The sequence below is a fragment of the Grammomys surdaster genome, unplaced genomic scaffold, assembly GCF_004785775.1.
Source record: "Grammomys surdaster isolate TR1022 unplaced genomic scaffold, NIH_TR_1.0 125979, whole genome shotgun sequence".
Lineage (NCBI taxonomy): Eukaryota > Metazoa > Chordata > Mammalia > Rodentia > Muridae > Grammomys > Grammomys surdaster.
In genome coordinates, this window is record NW_021620795.1 from 720296 (window position 1) to 729255 (window position 8960).

Consider the following 8960-nt stretch of genomic DNA (forward strand, 5'->3'; position numbering starts at 1 on the left):
AGAGGCAGAGGCAGAGGCAGAGGCAGAGGCAGAGGCAGAGGCAGAGGATCTTCAGGACTTGCTGCCAGCCTGTCTTGCAGAATTGGTGAGATCCAGGTTCAGTGTGAGACTCAATATCTCTCAAAACATAACATGAAAAGCAATGGGAGAAGACACAGAACACCAAACATTAGCCACCTCTTGTATGCATACACACATAATACATGCACATAACACACACACACATACTCTCTCTCTCATGGCAAACATCAATTGAAATGCAGTGTTAGGTCAAGAGACCATTTAGTCTTTTTGCATATACTTGAATATTCTCACAATTCAAGGTTAATGATCAAAATAAACATTTTATAGTATATTAACACAGGTAAGTCGGTTTGGCTCCTGGTTGCTAATACCTGTAAATCACATCCTCCAGCCTTGAGTAACATAATGGAGCACTGTCCTCCTCTTAGAAAGAACAAGACATAAAAGATAATCTTCCGATGCTCAGCCCCTGCTGCAACCGACCCCACAGCTGGCAAAGCAGTGCTAGAGAGCGTGTGTAGCAATTAGCAATAGTGGGTGGGTGTGGAGGACATAGGGACTACTACTGCGTGTGTGTACAAAGTCCAGCACTTTCTTGAACTGAGTTCCCATAATGCCCTAGGACTAGATCTATCACTTGAAACCAGATAAGCAATGAAGACTAAGAAATGAGAGGCTTTGGCCATGGCATACAACAGCTTCTGGACACTTCCAAGTATTCTTGCGAAGCCTCCACATACCCCCTTTCCATCAACAAGGCTCAGATTGCAACCTGGTTTGGGTTTGGCATCTTGGTCTGCTCTAGGCTGGGAGGAAAAGCCATGTTCCTCTCGCTGGTGCCGTACACTCAAAGGGAACAACCCACTAGCCACTGTAGCCTACCTGCCTCCAGTCTCTAGTTCCAGAGCCAAGGCACATGACAGAGACAAGGCCTCTCTCATTCCCTTCTCCACCTATAACCAGTATAGAAGGACCTCTATCCTGGCACCAGGCTTTTATAAGCATAAGCCTTTTAGTCCCCTGGGCTACACACCAAGACCTACTCCAGTCACCACCATGAATGGCAACATTCTCTACCCATACTCCAATGCGCCTCCTCTCCACAGCCCTCTCCAGGCCTGTAAACACTGAAGCCACACATGTAGCAGGGCCATAGCAGCCAATAAATGTTAGCCTCTGGTTTCTCTTAAAGAAGCAGAACGGGGAAGGACGCTATGCTAGATCCAGCCGAGTGGACAGTCTCACATCCCAGCCCCAACAGGAAGAAAGAGAAGGGCATTTGCAGTAAGCATGCTTCCTATGGTTTGTTTTTCTCACTGTATCGGAGCTAACATTCCTCACTCTGCCTCTCACCCCAGGGCTGGCAGGATGGGAGACTTGAAGGGGATGGAAGTAATTTACTCAAGTTTGGTTCACAGGTTCATGAGGGCTGCTAGGGAAGCAGATAGCTACTGGCTCTCCACTCCCCAGGCCCCAGGGAAGCCTAGGCAGACAGTCAGGTCAGAAATAAAAACAAACCAAGGGCAGATGCACATGAAGCTGCTAGGAAGGGCACAGAGGCTGTGGTGCTGGATGTGGTCTCCACCCGGTCTTCATGACTGGAGCACTTACGCAGGCAGGACCAGGTCAGAGTCAGGCCTATACCTTCACTCTCCACAGAGGCACCCTTGTGTGCTCTTGCGTGTGGATGAAGCATAGCAAGAGGAGCCCAGCGTGGAGCTCTTCCTCCTTTCTGTGGTGGGTTCAGCTTTTCTGGAATTGGGTTGCCACATGACCACAGACTCACCACACAGAGGTCTTTTGGGATTGGTGGTCTTTCTAGGATACCTCATTCTGTCTGTGTCCCCTGAAGCCTGCCTCCTGGCTAGCAGTTGGAGCCCTGTTCTATATACTCCTGCTGTGAGGAGGCAAAGAACTAGGTGGAATTTCAGGCTTTTATGGTTCTGTGCCTGTTGGCTGCTCAAAGCACTATGAAAAACACTGGCAATTGCTTCTGGTTAGAGACCAGAGTCAACCAGAAGGAAGCCCAATGGTTGCCTGCCCTAGGAAGTATCTAGGTTCTAGGAGAAGATGAGATCTGTTGGGTTTCCAGGATCAGAGCTGTACAGCTGTGTCAACCAATGCCCAGGACAGGGAAGCCAGAGAGCACATTCCATTATAAGATGGCTCAAAGATAACAGGTGGTAAGGTCAGAGGTCATGAGGAAGCCTGGACCTGGACCACCCATCCAGACTTCAAGTCCACTAAGGAACAGAGCCCTGTGACATTGGTCCCCCTTACATTTGTTTCTTTGAACTCCAGACTCTCGCCAAGGGGGAGCCAGCTAAGTCATGGGGACAGGAAAGTACCCAAGGTCACTCAGTTAATTGGGGTCAGTCCAGTTCAGAAAAGGCGTCCCTGAGTCTTGCTTTGGTTGTGTGATTTTTATTATCCCTGTGGGGGCAAGCAGGGGGAATGAAAACCAGGGTGTTTGATAGTGTTTGGAGTCAATGATTAACTTGTGTCCTTCTGACCTTGGTTACCTGGCTGCCAGAGTGTTAGATGCCTGGTTGGCACCTGAGCCAGGGGTGACACGAGAAACAAGTAGATCTGTCTACCTTCTCTGACCTCTGTGATCTTGCTCTGTGGACCGTCCAGGTTTCGAAGCTTGAGAGATAGCTCATGGAATCCAAAGCAGGAAGTGAAGTAGCCAAAGGTCACATAGCAATCAGGCTGTGTGCACAGCTGCCCCCAGACAACTGAGCAAATGATGTGTTCTTTAGGGGGAAAGTGACATCCAGCTGTCAAGCAGCAGCCGTGACTGTGGATTGGCACTGCCCAGCCAGGGAGGCAGCCTCCCCACCCCCCAGAGCAGGACAAGTGGAAATTGAAGATAAGATATGTGCCAACAGACTAAGTCCTTCTCCGTGCAACAAACATCATCCCTGCTTCACATGGCTAAAGGAAAGGGATTACTTCACCTTCTGTACATGGGAAATTTAAAACCTCGTTCTGTTTCATCCTCTTTTGTCTGCCTTTCTCAATTGTCCCTAGGTCTGGGTCTGACGGGACAGAGCATCTACTCTGTCTAAGTACCCAGCACCCAGCACCCAGCACTAGTGCCTAACATTTAGCACTAGGCTGGAATCTGTGAGAGCTCAGGCAGAGTCTGAGGAAGAGAATAGATAACTGCAAGTGTCTTCAGAGTACTGAAGAGATCTGGCTATCCCAGCTCTACCCTACAAGGATTGTCCCCAAGTAACCCTAGGACTCCCGGGTGCCACTGCACTTGCCAGCACTACCCAGTGGTGGTGGTAGCCTTGCAGCTCAGGAGCCCTTTCAGGTTATGGGAAGGCATGAGACCAGTGGACAGAGCCCAGGCCCCGAAGACCTGAGTGTGGGCTCCAAAGCTGGCCCTGAGGCTGAACAGCACAGCAGAGTGCTGTATGTCCCATTATATTGCAGATATAGCCACCACCTTCAGAGCCTCCACCGAAATGGTGACAAACAGCAATGACCTCTGAGCCAGAGTGAGTGGCAGGCAATGTCAGCCTTAGTGCATGGAGATGCCTCGTGTCCCAGCATTCTATCAGTGGGTGCTGGTGCAGTTTTCTCATAGATGAGGAAACCAAGCCGTCTCAACAGTTAGAACCTCCTCATGTCCACATAACTTGGTTCTCCTGGACAACTCATCACCACTGCCCTCCCAGGCACAAAACACACAGCTCCCTTGAGGCCTTAGGTCAGGAAAACAACAGCCCTGGACCAGAAAGCCAGGTTGACACAAGATGGGATGCTTAGAGAGGGCTGGGACGTCATGTGCTTCTTCTCCCAGGCGATGAGATATCCATGTACTTAATGCTTACCAACCTTGAAGCAGGCTGTAACTCAGAAATGGACGTAAGGCAGTAGTCACTGCTGACTCCTGGCTCCTGACATGACTCTCAAGGGATCCACCCCAACTCCCAAGGGACAAAGGTACAGGCAGCACAGAGTAAGTATGTACCTGAGACTCCCACACACCTGCATAGTAGTGTGGCAAAGCATCCCTGCTGCCTTCTAAAGGCCTTTGGTTCCCATTCAGAAGACAGGAAGACACACTATGGCTGTGTTGTGGGTAAGCAGGTATGGAGGGGGGCAGAATCCCTCTTGTGAGGTCAGCCCACCCCAAGCCTAGATAGGCATCTTCAAGCTGTCCTGGATAAATGAATACCCTGAATTCTCTCTCATTCTTCCGATTGTTGATGGTCTTATGAAGAGATGGAAGCCTCTGGAACAGACAGGAAATGTCCTTTGAACCATGGACCTAAACCATGTGCCTAAAGGGTTTCAGCTGTGACAACAGACCCCTGCCAGGGCCTATGAACCTGATATTTCTTCTGGTTCTAGTGGCAAATCCTCTTCTGCCACTAACACTTAGAACAGAAGGCAGAGACTCTGGTCCATGTAGCCCTCCAACACCTTCCACAACCCAGCTGCCACTGGCTTCTCCTGCTTGGGTAGCTGGAGCTGATGCTCACTAAACCAGTTGGGTTTTGGAGCTTACAGGAATGCTTTTGATGAGAACCCGCTCTCGTTAGCATAAAAGGGGGAGTCGCATCCTTCTGAGATGGCTATGACAAGGCTTCATGAGGAGCCCCAAACTCCTCAATCACATTGGGGGAACTCAGGTCAAGCTCCCCCTCATTTACTTTCCCTGACTCTCTGTCCTCATCACAGCGAGAGCCCTGTAGCTAGGATCTTCCATGTCTTTGCAGACATACTTACCCTGTAATATGGCTTCATGGACTCCTTTCCCAGTCCACACAGGAATGTCTCCAGCAACACCCAAGTTCAACCATGAAGTTCAATTTCTGATATCAGGCAGGGAACACTGGCTGAAGGGTTCGTGATAGGCTGTAGGTAAAGAACGGTAGGAGGACGTTCCAACACTTGTCACCATGGTACTGGGTACTGCTAACTGCATTCTCCCTAAAACAACTAACCCCCAACTCCAGTTCTCTCTACCAACTCTGTTTCTGTCACAGTGACCTTTCCAAGCTTTCTTACTGCACTCGGGGATACAAGTTTCCCTAAGTAGCTATTGTCCATTTGCCTCTCTGAGCACCCTGTGATTGGAAGGAGTCCACACCTTGCTATGTCACACTTTGTACCTTGCTCTCCAATGATCTGAATCTGACCCTGAAATCCCTGAACTAAGACTTAATCACCAACATGTTGACCATTGGTAAATTTTCCAGGCTTAAGTGTTCTGTTGCAGCACTGCAGGTGGGACCCTGGAATGAATAAGGGGTATCCAATCTTCCCAAATGTCCTCTGTACTAAACTCACAGCTTCCTGTTTTATTCTCTAGATAGCCTTGCCTCTGGCAACTGGCAGAATCCCGGGATGCAGTGACTACTGTATGTTTTATTGCTGAGATCTGATGAAGGCTCAGACATTAAGTATTCTGCCCAAGGTCACACAGTTAGTGGCTGACGGAGCTGTTACAGAGATCCAATCTACCTGCCTTCCACATGCAGCTCCCTCTGATACTCATGATGGTGGGTTGGCCAACTGCTGTGCTGTGTGTTGCAGTCTTTACCTGGTGAAGAGAAGCAGCCAACATCAGAATCCTCGGGACTCTCGTTCCCCAGCATCGAAAATTTTCATGACCAGAGGTCCTTACTGACAGCCACTGACAAGGGCCAATAATTCAATACCAGCTTTTGGAGATGTATGACTTTCTTTTTCTACTCATTTTGCAAAAGAAAAAAAATCCATTTGGCCTCAGTAAAAACTATTCTCCGTGCCAAACACGATTTTTGCACATGGTGAGGATGTGTGATTTTTTTCATATGTATTTTTTCCCTTTTTTTCCCCTTTTAGTAAAAACAGTTTCATCCCTGGCAAGAGACTGAAAGAAAGAGAGGGAGAAAAAAAAAAAGCTATAGAAAACCATTGCTTGGCTATTACAGGGAATCTCAGTGAGTTTAGAATCTCAGTAGTTGAAAGAGAGTAAAAGCTAAATAAAGGTTATTAGAACATAAAACATAAGCTGGATTTGGGGGTTGACTCTTGTGTCATTGCCCAAGCAGCCCAATCTTCAGGACTATTTAGGTGTCCCTCAACTCTGAGGGAAAGCAAAAAGGGCAGCAATATTGCCATACTTCCTGCCTTTGCCCAAGGTAGACATTAGTAATCTACCACAGCAGGGCTACAGCCTAAAGAAACTCTTATCCATTGATTAGAATGGACATAGAAGATGCAACAAAATTGCTTCCCTACCCACATCAACTCATTCATTTATGAAGTTACTGACACACAGAGAAAAGGAACGGACTGGCAAAAGTTCCCTGGGAAATTGGCATCATAAGCCTTCTTCCAGCTTTGCTGCAGGCCCTCAGCCCGGTTTTTTTCCACTACCTCCTCATCTTCTAAGAGTCATGGAAGGGAAAATTCTGTGGTTTGGAGAATGGTATCTGTAGACTTAAGTCTTCTGCCTTCAAAGACCTTCCAGCTGGATTTCTCATGTGTGTTCTTGTCAACCACCATGGGTCACAGTGGCATCCGTAACGGCCACAAGCACCCCCTTCCAGCCATGTGGCCTTCCACATGCCTGTGAGCCACACTCAGACCTGCGAAGGTCAGTGTTCCTACCACTGAAGATGGTTCTTGGGCACTGCACTCACTTCAGTTTTAAGAATGAAATTTTCTACAGAGCTAGCATTTCCAAACCATTTTATGTAAAACACATCCCAAGATGCCCCTGAAGGTTTTCCATGAGAGAGCCTGAACCAAAATGCAAATAAAAGGGAGCAGAAGAGATGTGTAACCAAATGCACTGGACATGCTCAGAATCTTCTCTCCCTCAGAACTGCCCTGTGTCTGTGACTACCAAGACCCAGAGAAGTCTCGCTGAAAGTCCCGTGTACCCTCCTTTCAATATGCACCTGTTTATAACAAGCTGCACTCAGCCTTTGAGTTGGTCCACTTTCCTAGTCACTGTAAACAGATTCTTCATACAATCAACTTCGAAACAGGAAAAGGTTATTTTATCTCACAGTTTTGAGGTCGCAGCAAGGTGCCAGCTCTATGGTTGTGAGCCTCTGGCAAGGCAACATGTCAGATCAGATGCATGTGATGAAGAAACACTGGTCACCATGTGGCCTTCAGGAAGCAACAGAAAAGAAAGTGAGAGGGAATTCTGGGGTCCCACTCTCCTCTTCAGGGGTGCTCCTGTGGTGATATGAAGCCTTTCACTCGAGAGTCCCCACCTCTTAAAGGTTCTACCACCTTCTGACAGCACCATTCAGGAGACGAAGATTTCCTCACTGGCATTTAGGAGAGGGTTATGATCCAAATGACAGCAATACTTATCAAGATTACATTAGGTATTACTTAAAAAGACAAAACAAAAAAGCGTGGCTTAACTACACACATTTAAGGAGAAGGAACCTGGAATCAGATACAGAAAAACAGAGTTTAAGGCTTGGCTCTGGTGTGTGTGTGTGTGTGTGTGTCCAAGAAAGTTGTCTGTTGTTTGGTTGTTTTGCAGCTGTTGCTGTGAGTTGGTGTTATTGTTTTGTTTTGTTTTGTTACTACAGGGACTTCCTATGTAGCCCAAGCTTCATCCCTCCTCCTGCCTGGTTCTCCTGGATGCTGGCAACAGCCACTCACCACTGCCTCTGCCAATTTGTGCTTTACTTTCTGTGAGGTGGAAAGCCTCCGGAACTTACTTTGGGCTTTTAAAATAAAAGCTCACTGGGCAAGGTGGCACACTTCTTTAATCCCAGCATTCAGGAGGCAAACACAGGTGGATCGCTGTGAGTTCAAAGCCACCCTAGTCTACACAATAAGTAGGACAGCCAAGGTTACAAAAAGAAAAACAATCCTATAGAGTTTGGCAAATGAGCAAGGTGTTGGTGACACACACCTTTAATCCCAGCACTTGGGAGGCAGAGGCAGGCTGACCTCTGAATTCTGGGCCAGCCTAGCCTACAAAACAAGTTTAAAGACAGAACTACACAGAGAAACCCTATCTTGGGAAAAAATAAATAAAATAGAATTTGGAATTGAAAAAAACTATATAGAAGAAAATTGAAATTGCTCATAATTTTATATCTATAAATTGTGTTAAATTTTAGAAGATTAATCTTGCCTCTTCAGGATTTCAAATAATTTGAAGACACATACTTCTGTGTTTTTAAAAAAATAGTAATGTAGTTTCATATCCTATTGTTTTTAGCAACTAAAATAATGTGTAATTAACAAAAACACGGGACAATATTCTGAAAAGGGTGTGTTTAATTGACACAATAATATTCCATTATTTGAATATTATCTGAAAACATTGGACTAGCTATTTGAGAATTTGTAATTATTTGGATTTTTGGTAAGGTGTAATTAGGTTAAAGTGGCATATTATGAAGCACTGATAGTGAGACCTTACAGGTAGCCTGGACTCAAAGGCAATATCAAGACAAAACCCACTCAAATATCCATGCTGATGTGAAGGATGGCTATTTAAAAAGTCTCTCTTTAGTTCAAGGTCAGGCTTTGGCCATGCTAAAGTTGCAGCAAGCCTTTGGCCAGTCTGATAGCTCTAAGGTCCCTGTAGGTTTGGGGACTGCAGATGTTATTTTATGGACCTTCCCTGTGATTGCCAGCCAGGCCAAACCTTCCCAGTGAGTGCAGGGATTCTTCCAAGGCTTTCGTGATCAGTAAGTGAAGCTGCGGTGAGCACGCTTGTCATGTACTGTTCTGTTCATCTGTGGCTGCTTCCTCAGAGGCTATTTCTAAACACTGAACCTTCAGGTCACCTGGAGTAAGATTTTGGGTTCTCTGACAAAGCACCCCCCAGGATAGCCTTTATACCTTACAGCCCCAGCATACCTGCCTCCCAGCACCAACCTCCTGAAACAGCTCCTTAATAACGTACTAAACACAAGACCTTCTTTTTTTTCTTAGTAACTTTT